Below are 17,021 nucleotides of genomic sequence, written 5' to 3' on the forward strand. Positions count from 1 at the left end.
ACATTAGTATGTTTTTAATGTTGTTGTTTTTAGACCGAGTTGAAATTTCTCACAATTTTTTCTGTGATTTTTCTTTTTTCCTCACTCCCCTAAAATAAATATATAAATGCCACTTTGCACACTTTACCCCAAATATTCTCCACCAGATGGTCACTATTTCCTTCCCAAAATGTGCTGGCATGATGTCTGGGAAGCTGTGGCAGAATACAGAAAGGATAGCCAGATTGCCATTGCAGTTGCAGCAAAACAGCGACTGGAGAAATTCAGGGAAATTGTCCTCCCGGTTTCTCTACTCATAAACAGTGTAAGGAACATCAAGAGGCCATTTGTACAGAGCTCTGCATAAAACTTGATAGAAGTTGGGTGTACAGCACCCCTGGCTCTTGCAAACCTTCTGTACTGACTCAGCTGCTGCATTCGTTCTTCGATTCAGCCCAAAGAGCTCACCATGTAACTCTTTCTCTATCTTAAGAGTAGCGTAGATGTTTGAATAAGGCTTGAGATCCACTTAGAGAGAATCTAATCTTCACACTTAAGAGCAATAATTTCCATACCTTTCTTGATTAAAAAGAACTGCCTGTGGAATGCTGCCTTTGTTAAGCTTCCATCTCACAGAGGCTCCAGTCCTTTTGCCCAGAATTAGAAATGCACTTTCAGTCGCTGCACCATCGCTCTCGCACACTTCGTCATGTTTTGCAGTCTCAGGTTGGTGCATCAATCAGTATCAACCCATTTCTGTTTGTGCAAAACCCCTTGGGCCTCTAGGCCATAAATAAATCTGTGTTCTTTGTTTTGTGTAGCTACAGCAGCTGATCTGATTTCAGGTACTATTGACAAATATAAAGTACTCACGTGGCTAGCCCGAATGCTCAGGTTTTGCCTAGCATGCATGTAGCATGGCTTCTTATACAGTTCTGAGTATCGGCAGCATTTTGTATGCAGGAACTGCTGATGCAGAAAACAACATACATCACATAACGTCCCAAACCTCTGTCCAGATTTACTTCCTTTTTTCTTTTACTGCCAATTTGACAGGAAAGCAAATGGGCCAATCTTCCTAAATCTCTGAAAGCAGGCATAATTGCCCAACAACTCTTAGCCCGGGAAATGTAGATGAAAACATTTCAGAGTAAGTATGCGTTTAGAGGTTTGAAAACAGATAGCCAAATATTCAGCCACGGTCTGATTCAGGAATACCCTTTATTCTGTTAGCCATACACAGAAGGTATCTCTTCTGTTTCCATCTTTCTGTGCTCTGAAAAGTTCAGAACACTTAACCATGATTTTCACAATGCAGTTCTGGATAATTGTTGCGTATCACATGTGCAGCTGGCTATATTGTCAAACAAGTTTGTGCATCCAGTTGCCCTCTGCTTGCTGCTTGCTTGGGGACACTTACATCTGGCGCCACCAAAAAATCACTGATTCACAGCATCCCTGCCTACTTCGGGAGCCACTGATGGAAGCACAAATCAAATTAATGCAAAGATGGGCATTCTCTCACTACCCCTGTGTATGGTATATTGTTTGCAAGCCCCCTATTGATCCCAATGGTGTAGTAACAAGAGAATGTTTCTCCATGACCTATCCAGGCCAGCAATTTGTTGCTAACAGTAGCACTGGGAAGTAGCAGAAGATTATTGCTTCCCAGATTTTGGTACTCGAATCTCGATGAACATCTTGCAGTGTTATCCTTCCAACAATAACATTGCCCATCTTCTTCCATTGGCTTTATGTTTCACCAATAAAAAACCTACAACAAATACTGTTCTATACAACAGATTTCCCTGTATCAGCCAGGACAGGATAAGATTATCTTTGAAGTCTCTTTCAATTTTATGATCAGTGGCTTTATTCTATGTATACAAAGACACCCATCGATCCTTGCAGCATCTAGCTTCATTTCTACCTTGCAAGCATCTTGAACGGCGGCAGTGTAGGTGTTCAGAGGTGGCTGGTGCCCATTGGAGCTAGAAAGGCAGAAGACAAGGAACTAACCATTAGGTGGAGGGAGAGCCAATAAGAGGTGGAGCCAATTAATTCTACTTTTGCCGCCACCCCTTGCTGAGTTCTATGACACTGAGATTAAGGAAGAGGAGGAAGCTGACAGCCAGGGATTGGTTAAAAGCAAGAAGGCAAGCAAGTGTGGGCAGATTGAATTTGGTGGGGTACTGCCCCACACACCCCAAATGGACCAGCCTTCATTGTGTTTTGATTTTTCACACTCTCTTTCCAAGAGTCTCCCCCTTTTTGGCTTGCTGGGTCAATGTGATGCTGAATGCAATGGTGCCCAGTTCTCTTAAACAACAACAACAACCCTTGAGTCAAGACAAATTTAACTTAAGCTAGAGAAGGACAGGACTCTTCTCTTCTCAGTTGGTCCCTTACCTTTCCCACCCCAACCTGGCCACAGTGATCCATGCGACGGTCACCTCCAGGCTTGACTACTGTAATTCGCCCTTGAAACTGTCCCACAAACTCCAGTAGGTGCAGAATGCTACAGCGAGGCTCCTCACTGGGTCCCTGCCATGGGAGCATATTCACCCAGTGCTTTACCAGTTGCACTGCCTCCTGGTGGAGTATAGGGCCAGGTTCAATGTGCTGGTCTTGACCTTTAAAGCCCTTTGTGGCTTAGGGCTCTTGTATCTACAGAACCGCCTCTCCTGGTATGCCCCGCAGAGGACCTTAAGGTCCATGAATAACCATAGTTTAGAGGTCCTGGGCTCTAAGAAAGTCTGACTATCCTCCATCAGGGCCAGGGCCGTTTCAGTGATGGCTCCGACCTGGTGGAATACTCTGTCCCATGAGACTAGGGCCCTACAGGATTTAACCTCCTTTCACCGGGCCTGTAAGACAGGGCTATTCCGCCTGGCTTTTAATTTGAACTCAGCCTGATCTTTTATTTCCCTTCTCTTCCCTCCCCCTCCGCTTTTATTAAGATTACCCACTCTGAGACCCCACAGTTAATTCTCCCCTGGCCTCCTCGCTTGCCCAAGTAGGACCAATTCAGCCAGCTAGCCCTGGGGATTATCTAATGCTTATTTCCCTTAAATTGATTTTTGAATTTTGAATTTTATTGTTATTCATATTTTTATACTGTATTTTATGCTGCTTTTATAATTAAGTGTTTTAAATTTGTTGTTAGCCGCCCTGAGCCCAGTTTTTGAACCGGGAAGGGCGGGATATTAAAAAAAAAATGTTGTTGTTGTTGTTGTTGTTGTTGTTGTTAACTCCTTCCACCCACCACTCCCAGGCAACCACTTACTTGCCTAGTGGCCATGGTACCACAAGGGAGGGAGGAATTTCTCCCTCACCCTTCTGTTTGTTGTTGTTTCTGCTTCTTCTAAAGCAGCAACTCCTGGTGTGAGGAATCCTAAGGAAATCACCATTTCTCAGTGATCTCTGTGTCTGCCTTGCTGACATATTGCACCACTTGTGGGGGAGATCGCCCTTGTTACACCACTTATGGAAGTAGGGGGGGCACATTCGGAAGTAATTTGTAATATGGCATGGGTCTCTCCAGCTCAAAATGAGAGGGGGGAACCGAAATCCTAGTTGCAGTGGTGGGGGTCTTAGTTGTAAGTCCTCAATCGTACCATTGCTTTATTTTACAAAAATCCAGAACTCAAACTGAGTGTATTTTATTGCGGCGACAGAGCACCGAAACTTGTTTTTCTTAGCCTGATAATTCCTCACTGTGCATAGAACAAAGGTTGAGGTTTCCCTTACCATTCCAAAGGCAACTGGGGACAATCTGGCATCTGTATGTTAAATCTGTAGGCAGCTTCAAAAACATTTCCCCCTCATTCTTGCTTCTTTGTTGGCAATGCATGTAAATTATTCTGAAAATGCGAGGGGGAGTAGGATTGTGGCGTGATATTTGAATTCTGTGTCTGGGGATACAAGAGAGAGAAATACGTTGATGGCCATTCTCTGCAATTAACTACGTGTGTACAATTGTATTTACATTTTTAAATAGCCAGTTAGATTAAAAAAGAAAACTCGTGTCCTTTCCCCACCTCATGTAATAAAATATATTAACTTTCTAGGTGGTTTACATAATATGAATTCATTTGGATTTCAACATATTCAAAACACTTTCAAAAACTGACTTCTTAATTTATCAGTCACTTATTGTAAAAAAAAAAGTATGACTTTTCAGTTTGACAGTGCAATCCTATTCATGTTGCACTGTGTTCAATGCGGCTTGATGTAGGAATGCACTTTAAGTTTGCACATGATTGCCTGATTACTGTGCAATCCTATGCATTGTAACAGTTTCATTGGTTTTATAATTGCATATTTTTACTACTGTAACCTTCTCTGGGACCTTATGGTGAGAAATCTCATAAATACATGAATAAAATTTCTACTCAAATTCTGTGCTGTCAAATTCAATTGGAATCTCGGGAAAGTGTGTCTTGGATTGTACATAGAAAGTTCCCTTATACTAGATCAGACTATTTAATGGCAGCTGCTCTTTAGCTCAGACAGAGCTCTTCCGCATCATCTGCTTCTCATAGAATCATAGAGTTGGAAGAGACCACAAGGGCCATCGAGTCCAACCCCCTGCCAAGCAGGAAACACCATCAGAGCACTCCTGACATATGGTTGTCAAGCCTCTGCTATCATATCACCCCTTAACCTCCTCTTCTCCAGGCTAAACATGCCCAGCTCCCTTAGCCGTTCCTCATAAGGCATCACTTCCAGGCCTTTGACCATTTTGGTTGCCCTCCTCTGGACACGTTCCAGTTTGTCAGTGTCCTCCTTGAACGGTGGTGCCCAGAACTGGACACAGTACTCCAGGTGAGGTCTGACCAGAGCAGAATACAGTGGCACTATTACTTCCCTTGATCTTGATGCTATACTCCTATTGATGCAGCCCAGAATTGCATTGGCTTTTTTAGCTGCTGCGTCACACTGTTGGCTCATGTCAAGTTTGTGGTCAACCAAGACTCCTAGATCCTTTTCATATGTACTGCTCTCAAGCCAGGTGTTACCCATCTTGTATTTGTGCCTCTCACTTTTTTTGCCCAAGTGCAATACTTTACAATTCTCCCTGTTAAAATTCATCTTGTTTGTTTTGGCCCAGTTCTCTAATCTGTCAAGGTCATTTTGAAGTGTGATCCTGTCCTCTGGGGTGTTAGCCACCCCTCGCAGTTTGGTGTCATCTGCAAATTTGATCAGGATGCCCTTGAGTCCATCATCCAAGTCACTGATAAAGATGTTGAATAAGACCGGGCCCAAGACAGAACCCTGTGGCACCCCACTAGTCACTCTTCTCCAGGATTAAGAGGAACCATTGATGAGCACCCTTTGGGTTTGGTCAGTCAGCCAGTTATAAATCCACTGAGTGGTAGCATAGTCAAGACCGCATTTTACCAGCTTCTTTACAAGAATATCATGGGGCATCTTGTCAAATGCCTTGCTGAAATCAAGGTAGGTTACATCCACTGCGTTCCCTTCATCTACCAGGGTTGTAATTCTGTCAAAAAATGAGATCAGGTTAGTCTGACACGACTTATTTTTCAGAAATCCATGCTGACTATTGGTGATCACAGCATTCCTTTCTAGGTGCTCACAGACTGTTTGCTTAATGATCTGCTCCAGAATCTTCCCTGGTATTGATGTCAGACTGACTGGGCGGTAAGGCAGGCAGACCTTTTTCTGTTGAGGGCCACATTCCCTCAAGATTAATCGGTTGGGGGTTGCATGTATACCTGAAGAAGTGTCTCCACTCCCATCGTTCTGCCCGGACAGTGAGGTCCAGCTCTGAGGGCCTTCTGTTGGTTCCCTCGCTGCGAGAAGCCAAGTTACAGGGAATCAGGCAGAGGGCCTTCTTGGTAGTGGCACCCACCCTGTGGAACACCCTCCCACCAGAGGTCAAAGAGAAAAACAACTACCAGACTTTTAGAAGACATCTGAAGGCAGCCCTGTTTAGGGAAGCTTTTAATGTTTAACAGACTACTGTATTTTAATATTTTGTTGGAAGCCACCCAGCTTTGATAGTGTATGGAACCAGAACTGGTGATGGGTACAGAAAAGGCAAAATACTGTCTTGCTTCAGTTTTTACCCTGAATGAAAGCTCCCAATCTTATAAAGACCTATTGTGAAAGTAAGCCACACTGTGTTTGATGGAACTACTCTCAAATAAATAATACTCTCAAATTATTATTTTTTAAAAAACTACACTAGACCAAACTCTTCTCAAAAGCAAGTGAAAGTAGTTACTTTATATGTTCACAAACACATAACAGAAGTCCACCTGTTTCTTCTCAGTTAAAACTCCCCACACCTGCTCTATCACCCAAGCCTTACAACCAGGCAGGCACTTTAGAAATCAGCTTATATTTGTTGAAATAAAACATTGCTTTTTCCAGATGTCCTGGAAATATGTAGAAAGAGGGGAGAACACTTTTTGGAAATTAGGAAAAAGAAAAAGGAAGTGAATGGTAGGAACAAATTTAAGGGCTGCTTGGGGGAGAGAAGAGGGTTGGCAAGCTCTATGACACAGCAGTAAGTCCTTGCACTAGTGGAATTGTTCAACTGGATGCCACCCTGTGTTATCTAGGGTGTGAGGGCATATTAACACATTGCACGATTTCCTAAGACAACCCAAGTAGACATGAGAATAATTTTCTGAGAATCCTCCGGAAACATAATCTCTCAAAGGACCTGTTGATAGCATTTTACCATTGTACTACTGAGAGTGTATTAACTTATGGTCTGTGTGTGTGGTTTGGGAGCTGCACGGTCAGGGGAAAAACAATGCTGTCCAGGGTTGTAAAGACTGCAGAGAGAATAATTGGGTGCACTCTCCCCACCTTGGATCAAATCTATGCTTCCAGGTGTCACAAGAAAGCTGCAGAGTTAGTGCAGGATAGTGCGCACCCCAGAAATGATCTCTTTCAGCTTCTGCCTTCTGGAAGAAGGTACAGGATTATAAAGACTAGGACTAGCCACCTGAGAAACAGTTTCTATTCAAATGCAATTTTGGTTTTAAATGCAGTGTAAGGTAGTCTCTGTGGGAGTATATTGTATTTAATTATGGGGTATCAGAGTTTTTAGGGGGCTAACCCGGCTGGGATAGTTGAGATAGCAGGCTTGTTGGTTTCTGAATGTCTGATGTAGATTTCCAATTTCATTGTTCTGTATGGGACAATGACAATAAAGATTTGTATCGCATCGTATCGTATCCCAGAAGCACCACTGTTTCCTAGAAAACATGGCCCTCTTTCCTAACTGGTTGGGTAAAGGGGAGGAAGAGGGGATGCCAAGAGAAGCCCGCATTGCCATGTATTATGACTGAGTGAGAGATTCACTCCCTGATATAATGCTAGAGGCCAGCAGCAATCATGACACAGAGTTGGAGGCTGCAGAGACTCCAGCTAAGGAGCTGGATCAGGTTCAGGACTCTGAAGCTACTTCTGGACATCAGCAATCCACTGAACCTAAGGCTGGCAGATAGAAGTTGACACCTGCCATAGCTCTAAGAAATATAGAACCAAAAGCCTGGACACTAAGGGGCACCTTCCCATGAGCCTTTGGAACCAAAAGCTTCTACAGTTGCTCCAGTGGTTCAAAGAGTGCATAGGAACATGCTGTTGACTTGGAGCTCTCCGTGGTCCTGACCAGCCTTGCTGCCCCAGCATGAGACCCAAACATCTTCTCTGTCTTTGAATGCTGTGCAGCTTCTGGTCTAATATGCCACCTGTGCTGCATCAATGTGATGGTGTATTGGTGTTTCAGGTTTTACATATTTGTTACTGTTTTATTATTGTAACAAAATTCTGGATCAGTTTGTTAAGTAGCCACAGAATCAAAAGCTTGTTTTAAAACATGGGTAGGCAAACTAAGGCCCGGGGGCTGGATATGGCCCAATTGCCTTCTAAATCTGGCCCACGGACAGTCCGGGAATCAGCATGTTTTTACATGAGTAGAATGTGTCCTTTTATTTAAAATGCACCTCTGGGTTATTTGTGGGGCCTGCCTGGTGTTCTTACATGAGTAGAATGTGTGCTTTTATTTAAAATGCATCTCTGGGTTGTTTGTGAGGCATAGGAATTCATTCTCTATTTTTTCCAAAATATAGTCCAGCCCCACACAAGGTTTGAGGGACAGTGGACTGCCCCACCTGCTGAGAAAGTTTGCTGACCCCTGTTTTAAAGGGAGTGTCTTCAGTTGCTAGTAATGCACACACAAAAAGGAGAGCAACCTAATCTCTTGGGGCAGGGACCAACACATGCCCTTTTGCATGTCACCACCAGTTTTGACCTAGAAGGCCATGACATAGACAAGGTGAATGCAGCAGCTGGTGGGCCAATTCACATAAAAGCAAGGAGTGCTTCCAGTAGAAACATAGGCAGCTGCCTTATGCCGAGTCAGACCACTGGTCTATGCAGTTCAGTATTGTCTACAATGACTACCAGTGGCTGACCGGGGCTTCAGTCAGAAGCCTTTCCCAGCCCTGTAGGGAAATGCTAGGGAAGACAAAGATGATTAAATTTTTTGCCCGTCCTTCCCCGGCAGGTCCTAGAGCAGGTTACGAAAAATTAAAATGGGAATTTAAAAAACTGTTAAATCAGAGTACAACCACAGGAATAGGGTGGGCTTTGCAAACACACATCTCAGGTGTCAAAGGCCAGGATAAAGAGATGAATCTTCAGCATTTGCCAAATGCTGTACAGTGGTACCTTGGTACTTGAATGGCTTGGCTCCTGAATGTTGCAAACACAGAATTCCGGTTTGCAAACATTTTTCAGAAGCCGAACGTCTGACGTGGCTTCCATGCAGGAAGCTCCTGCAGCCATTTGTAAGCCGTGCATTCCCCCCCCCCGAATGGTTTCGGGAGTCGAACGGACTCCCAGAACGGACTAAGTTTGAGAACCAAGGTACCACTGTATAGTGAAGAAGCCAGATGCACCTCCCTGGGGAGGGAATTCCACAACTTCCACAGAGAAGAATGTCTTCTGAGGGCCTGCTCTGTTGATCTTAACACCCAGGATGGTCTGCAGGCAAGGAGGTGGTCTTGCATATGTTTGGGGCCTAAGGCTTAAGCCTTTAAACACTAATGGGAGCACCTTGAATCGGGCCTGGGAATGATCAGCAAGCCAATGTTTTAGGACGGGAGTTCTGTGCATTCTGAATGGAAACCCTGCTGCTTTTTGGACCAGCTGAGACCATCTTCAAGGGAAGCCCCATGTAGAGCGCACTGCAGTAATCCAAGCTGGAAATTAGCAGAACATGAAGTACTGCGGACAAGTAATATTTGTGCAAAAGGGGCTGCAGCTGGCAAACCAGCCCATAGGCCATGGGATTGATTCTGAGACCTTCTGCAAGCAAAGAAGATGTTCTAGCACTGAGCCACAGCCTTTCCCCAAGTAGCTGCACCCTTAGCTCTTTCAGGCTTGATAGGTCTTGCTGCATGGAGTCACTTTCCTCCTAAAGAAGAGAACTTGCTTATCATCAGATCAGTATTCATTACTTTCCCTGGGCTACTTGGAAAGTTCCATAGCGAAGGAATAAAAATGGCACAGGCTCCCTCCCATGGCTTGCATCCAACCTCCACAACCTGCTGCTAAATCACCTCCGCTGTAAAAACGAGCAATTCAAAGCATTGTGAGATCTATCAAAATGCTTTTTTCATTAGGCAGGATGGATAGAAGAGAGTGGGGGGGGGGTAGCACACTTTAAAAAACATTTGACACCACCCGGCTCCCGAGAGCTCTCGCGAGCGATTGCCAGGTGGGCTTTAGATAGTGTTTTTCTTCTTAATCTTTCTACTGCTCTGGCTCTTGTAGTCACAGACTGATATCAAATTGTGTTGTTCCCACTGGTGCGGCGTGTTTTCATTTCCTCATCCTAGCAACGTCTCTCTCCCAAGACGCCGCATTCACTTTTGAAATTTCAATTTCACTGGGAAGAATCGGCGAGCTTCTTGAGGCTCTAATCTGGGGGGGAGGGGGCGGAGGGGAAAGGAAACCGGCGGGATGTTTTCGCTTGTGTATATTCTCTGAGTAATCTGTGAAATGGTGAACACCTGGGGCCTTTTCTAGTTGCAGCACAGTTGTAACATGAAGCAGAAGCAGTTTGCTGTTGGTGTCATGACGGCGCCTTGATGGTTTAGTTAAAATGTTAAGCTAAGGAGCCTTAACAAATTAATGCAGGCTTCGTTTCACGAGCTGGAGATATTGTAATGTCTTCCGCATGGCAACCTATGACAGGTGAGGGTAAACTGGGGCCTTCCTAGATGTTGAGGGACATCAACTCCTATCACCCCTGACCAGTGGCTGTGCTCTCTGGGCCTGATGGGTTCCAACAACATCTGGAGGGCCACAGGTTCCTCACCCATGCTCTGTGACCACAATGAAGCCCCAGTTGGCATGGCCAATAGTGTGGAGGCAGTTGTGGCAACATCTGGAAGTTTCCCCATCCCTACTTTGTAATTAACTCAGTCCAGTCAAGGTGATGAATATTTAGGTCCCGTTTGAACCAGCGGGATGTTAAAAAGCACAGTTTGCAATTTAAGTTTTCAGTCCTATATATGCACATACTTTGGAGTTATCCCCACTGAAGTTAGTGGGCTTCCCCCACCCCCCACCCCCCGAGGAGACATGCCTGAGATTTGACTGCAAGATCCATTCGTATCATTTCAGGGAGACTTACAGTAAGTAAGCCTAACTTTGTTTGGGTTGCATCCAATGTGTTTAGGAACTGAATGCCAGGATAGTATCAGAGCAGAAGGTTATGTGATTGAGAAGACATATGTTTCTAAAATGATGGTTAATTGCAGGATATGCAAAATGCTGCAATCTGGCCTGCGGAGTATGGGTACGATGTGCTGAATTATTTTTGAGAGGCTTTCCAGACATCATTTCTCAAGACACAAACTCTCTTCATTTCTGCTGAGCTCAAAATGTGAGAAAGGGGGAAATGGGGCGGTTTTTGGCACAAAGGTTTTAATGAGTAATTACCATGTCAGATGTGATGGTCTGTTAGTTTTTAAACTAAAATCCTCCTCAGAGAGTTTCGACATATCCAAGCAAAGCAAGATGGTTTTCTTTTGGCTCATGATGGAGATCTTATTTCATAAAACTAACAGTCTCCCCTACTGTTCAGAAACAACCCACCTTTAAAATAGCAGCATGTGATATATAGCTAAAGGTAAAGGACCCCTGGACGGTTAAGTCCAGTCAAAGGCGACTATGGGGTTGCAGCGCTCATCTCGCTTTCAAGCCGAGGGAGCCAGCGTTTGTCCACAGACCGCTTTCCAGGTTATGTGGTCAGCATGACTAAACTGCTTCTGGTGCAACGGAACACCATGACAAGTGCCAGAGTGCACGGAAATGCCATTTACCTTCCCAACACAGCGGTACCTATTTATCTGCTTGCACTGGTGTGCTTTCAAACTGCTAGGTTGGCAGGAGCTGGGACAGAGCAATGGGAGCTCACTCTGCCCTGGGGATTCGAGCCACCGACCTTCTGATCAGCAAGCCCAAGAGACTCAGTGGTTTAGACCACAGCACCACCCGCGTCCTGCATTTAATGTGATACATATGCATTCACATTATACTGAGTGGCATCTAAGTCTTACTCAGAGCAGACCTATTGAAATCAATGCATTTAAGTTAGCCATGACTGCTGCAGAGCTCGTGTAGGAGCTCTGCCCCACCAAGAAAGCCACTTCTGATCACTGCACATTAATGTACCTGGGGAGTTCCCAGTGTGGTGTAGTGGTTAAGAGCGGTAGTCTCATAATCTGGGGAACCGGGTTCGCGTCTCCACTCCTCCACATGCAGCTGCTGGGTGACCTTGGGCCAGTCACACTTCTTTGAAGTCTCTCAGCCCACTCACCTCACAGAGTGTTTGTTGTGGGGGAGGAAGGGAAAGGAGAATGTTAGCCACTTTGAGACTCCTTCGGGTAGTGATAAAGTGGGATATCAAATCCAAACTCTTCTTCTTCTTCTTCTTCTTCTTCTTCTAATACAGCAGTTTGACTTCACCCCCAGAGACGCAATCCGTTGTCTCTCGAGACAGGCGGATGCCAGCGACCCAACAGTATCATTATACAAATATGTGGGTCCCTATTGCTCCACCCTTTCAAGGAACTATCAAGGGGTGCCTGTGCATTTTGGGCACATCATAGATGCGTATCCTCACATGTCGCCAACTTTTGCAGGTCAGCAAAGGCTGAGGCTTTAACTCCTTCCATGCGCATCGTGCTCAGAGAACCTGGTGGATTTAATTGCTTCTGCCACAAAGATGAATGCCTCCCACACCACTCCCTGACAGTCAGCAGTGCCTCTTCATTAGTTGTCAGGAGCAGGAAACCTCAAGGGCATTGATGTTACTTCAGTTGAACTAATTTTGCCTGTGATGTCTCATACGGTGAGCAGGGAGGTTCTTATTTCGTGGCCATAGGACATTTTGTTGCATTACGGTCTCCATTTCCCATTATCAGAAATGGCCATAATTATGCCACCAGGTCCTTCTGTCATGAGCTATCGTTCTTTTTGCTGTTCTTCCTCCAGAAGTTCAAGGAAATCTGTGACTTCCAGACTGATGGCTCTATTTCTAAACCATGTCACTTTCATATGTGTCCATTCACAATTCTGTTACTTCCTTCCTCTGCATTAACTTGGGAAATAGATATGCATGAATCATAGAATCGTAGAATTATAGAGTTTGGAAGAGAATCCAAGGGCCATCCAGTCCAACCTTCTGCAATCCAGGAATCTCAACTAAAGCATCCATTACATATGGCCATCAAACCTCTGCTTGGCTGGAGATCTGTACTGCAAAGTTTGGAGAACTGAGAATTTCAAAGGATAGCTGTGTTTCAGTTGGCATATTGTTTCCGAAAGTGTGAATTAGGTAGGTTCACTTTTAAATGGAAAATTAATTTAATTTCCCTCCCCATCCCTTATGAATTTGTATCATCACCATCATCATCATTGCTCCTGATCAGGGTTCTAGCTAACCAGCCATGCTATTTTCCAGGATACCCTAGAACAGTGGTTCTCAAGCTGCGGGTCCCCAGATGTTGTTGGACTACAACTCCCATCATCCCTGAGCTCTGGCCTTGCTAGCTAGGGGTGATGGGAGTTGTAGTTCAACAACATCTGGGGACCCACAGGCTGAGAAAGGCTGCCCTAGAATCATAGACTCTTAGAACTGGAAGAGACCTCAAGGTTCATCTAGGCCAACCCTTTGCAATGCAGGAATCTCAGCAAAAGCATCCATGACAGATCCAACCTCTGTTTGAAAACCTCCAAGGTAGAAGAGTCCACAAACTCCTGAGGAAGACTGTTCCACTGTCAAACAGCTTTTACCGTCAGAAAGTTTTTCCTGATGTTTAGTTGGAATCTCCTTCCTTGCAACTTGAAGCCATTGGTTCAAGTCATACCCTGGAGAAGACAGGCTTGTTCCCTCTTCCACGTGACAGCCCTTGAGATATTTGAAGACGGCCACCATATCTTCTCTTTTTGAGGCAAAACATACTCAGCTCCTTCAACCATTCCTCATAAGGGTTCCAAATCCTTGATCTTCTTGAAGAACCACATGGACCTTCATATTCAAATATCTATGTATTTTTTGGATATGTTCACGAACGTTGCTTTGCTCCTGCCTCACATCATTGACTTTCTACAATGGGGTGGGACAATGCACTGTGCACTGATTCTGCACCACATGCCATGGTGAAATAGAGATAAGAAAGATGGTAACAGCTCCATGTCTCTTGTAAGAGTGGCTCACTGGTAGAGTTAAACTGGGCTTCCTCCAACGTAAGTAGGTGGTAGGTTGCATCCTGAAACCATGAATGGAAGTCATATTCTCACTTCTTACAAGTTGTCACAATGCTATGGACCATAAGGTCTTCTCATAACTAATGAGGTGAGCAAGCTTTTGATTGCATCTTGGAGCAGCACAGATTAAAACTCTGGATGTGAACTCTGGTTGGTGCTTTGCTTTTGGAAAAGAAAAGGCATGAATACTCTAGGCAGGTATTCATCTGAGAGAAACAGAAGAAAGGATAGCAGGGGCAAAAATTCTGTTAAGGATTCTGAAAAAAAATTCACAACAATAATTCTCATTTTTTGCAACAAGAGCAGGCCAGACTGATAAAAATCCATATCGAGATATTCCCCCGATTTCTGTCCTCTCTGAGATTTGAATCAGTTCACATTTAAGGAGGAACCTACCAAACATTGCGAAACAATGCAAAAACCAAAACACAGCAATCTTTCAGAATTCTCCAAATTTTACCAATATTTACAAAAATGCATACGTTAGGGGAAAGTGTGCATAAAAATGAATAGATTCGTGAAAATGTCATCAAAAATGCATTATGTTATGGAAAATGCTTCCAAAAATGTGTGCATTAGTCAAAGAGTGCAAACAAAAATGTGTTTATTGGGAGAAATTCATACTAAAATGCAGGAAAATTTTCATGTGGATTATTATTATTATTATTACTACTACTACTACTACTACTATTCAATTTGCTGCTGAAATGTGGAGACCCAAATTTAAGACTGAAAAAATGAGAAACTGAGACAATTTAAATCAGGCACCCCCAACCTTTGGCCCGCCAGGTGTTTTGGACTACAATTCCCATCATCCCTGACCACTGGTCCTGTTAGCTAGGGATCATGGGAGTTGTAGTCCAAAAACAGCTGGAGGGCTGCAGGTTGGGGATGTCTGATTTAAATCCACAGATTTGTCAATCCCTATCTCCTAGTGAAATCAATGGAAACTTTTTTTTGCTAAAGGATGGGTTTTTAAAAATATATATAATATTTACTAAAGTTTTAAAAGTTACAAAAGGAAAAGAAAGAGAATTAAACATAACAATACAATACAATACAATACAAAAACAAAAATACTACATAAACATAACAAAAACAAAACAAAAACATTTAAGAAAACACATCCAATACTTTCAATGTTGTTATCTTTCATTTACTTGTTTCAGCGACTTCCTCACACCTCCCTTTTTTGTATTCCAATTCAATTAATTGTTTCAGCAAATCCTTTCCATCTTCCTCAATTTTCTGTCCTATAATTTATCTTAATACATTCTAACCTTATTTTCCCCTTTAATCCATTTACAATCTATTGTACTTAATTCTTTATAGCATTTCTGCTAAAGCCATGTAACTTCATTCCAACATCTTTCTAACATTCATTAATTTTACAATATTTCTGTAAGTAATCTTTAAATTTCTTCCAATCTTCTTCCACCGACTCTTCTCCCTGGTCTCGGATTCTGCCAGTCATTTCCGCCAATTCCATATAGTCCATCAACTTCATCTGCCATTTGCTAAAGGATGGGTTTGGAGAGGAAAATGTTGTCATTGTCATTGTCATCATCAATTCTTTTTATTATATTATAGATTAGGCAGCTGGTGTTAGCAGGAGTGCTGCTAACACTCATACCTCTTGGTCATTCATTGATATGCAAGCACACTGTTTACTTTCCTCTGTCTTTCCCTTTTTTAAACAACAAGGAATGGATCTGTGATGCTGTGCCTGGGCTCTCTTCACTGCATGGAGCCACTAATGTTCAGCTACCTGCTGAGCAAAGGCATGCAGATCAGCTGGTTTTCCCTGTATGTTGCCTACAGTCTTGAGGTCCTAAACTGGGATATTTCAGCCGCCATTAACCTTCCCTGCAATCTGCTCAGCCCACCCCATACACACGGCTCATCTGATCGGAGATTACAAAGGGGGCCAAAGAGAAGACATGAAACCTGGAGAAATTCCAGTGAACTAGATGGGGAGCTGCATCCAGCCCAACATCTGGAGGTTCCTCACCAATGGTACAGCTGGAATCCAACAAAGCTGCCTTCAGAAAACACTAAAGACCAAACCTCAGCTATGGACAACAAGGAATGGTCTTTTCTTCACCAGTCAGATTCTGGATTCCTATCTCTTTCCTAGGATTAAGGTTTAGTCTTCACATTATCTCACGTAGGTGAGATCTAAGGGTGAGCTAAGCATTGCCTCACAAGCAGGCTGTGAGAAAGACCTCGTGTCCTTTTCATTCCTTGAAAACTGCAATGGCTAAGAATGCTTCTTGCAGAGTATGCAAGCTTATTTACAAGAACACAGCATATACTTGTGGTGGCAGTGCTGACAGGCAAACATTGCACAGCCTTGAGGTTGCATAGACCAGGGGTCGGCAAATTCTTTTGGCCACGGGCTGTCCCTCAGACCTTGTGGCAGGCCGGAGAAGCAGCACTGAGGGGGAGGGGCTGGAAGATGAGGCAAGGGGGGCAAGTAGTCCTCCTCCCCAGCACCCAGCCCCAGCCCCAGCCGCTGTGCTTACCTTCCAAGGGGCTGCCGCCGCCGCTGCTGCTTCTCGTGAGTAGGCAGAGTGAGCTCATCCGCTCCACTCTCTGGCTCACAGGAGCACTAGGGTGGCAATGGAGGGTAGATGGGCTGCATGAAAGGGCTGGCTCCGGAGAGGGGCTGCTTAAAATGACACTCAGCCCTCTCAGCCCAGCCCCTTTCCTCCTCTAGGCAGGGCGGGGAGAGGCCAGGAGGAGGGAGGAAGGAGGCACCGCCGCAGTGTCTATGTGTGTGTGGGGGAACAGAATGGTGCAGGGGGGGGGGAAATGGTGCAGCCCAGCCCAGACGAACTAAATCCCCACACTGATCCACAGACTGTCCGCAGGCCAGATCCTGAAGGCAATTGGGCCTGATCCGGCTCGCGGGCCTTAGTTTGCCGACCCATGGCATAGACAGTTGGGAACATAGTGTTAGAATTCCTGCTCCATGATTGCAGTCATGGGATTTTCGTCTATCACATGACAGTTTATGTTTTGACTCCACAGAGTGGGAAGTGACGGAGACAGGATGTTTGTGTTACTGTGTTCTGTGAAGTGGGACTATTGTCCTTTGTTCTTTCTCTTTGCTGTCTGATACTAGAGAGAGAGGGAGCCATGTTGCAGTGCTCCGTGTGTGTTTGTATGTAAATAAAGTAGATTAGCCAAAATGCTGAATTGCTGAGGTCTGT

General features: G+C 44.3%; 1 protein-coding gene and 1 long non-coding RNA gene across 4 annotated transcripts in view; one reads left to right on the forward strand and one right to left on the reverse strand.

The window, feature by feature from the left end:
• ARHGAP24 (Rho GTPase activating protein 24) overlaps positions 1 to 17,021 on the forward strand; it is a 361,105-nt gene that overhangs the window by 149,757 nt on the left and 194,327 nt on the right. The window lies entirely within an intron of this gene.
• Positions 508 to 7,542, reverse strand: LOC309377851. Its single transcript, XR_014171728.1, has 3 exons — positions 7,427 to 7,542; positions 3,730 to 3,893; positions 508 to 1,970 (listed from the first exon to the last, which is right to left on the reverse strand). It is a non-coding gene; the product is annotated as an uncharacterized lncRNA (long non-coding RNA).

Source organism: Podarcis melisellensis (assembly GCF_964234715.1).
Source record: "Podarcis melisellensis genome assembly, chromosome: 9".
Classification (NCBI taxonomy): Eukaryota; Metazoa; Chordata; class Lepidosauria; order Squamata; family Lacertidae; genus Podarcis; species Podarcis melisellensis.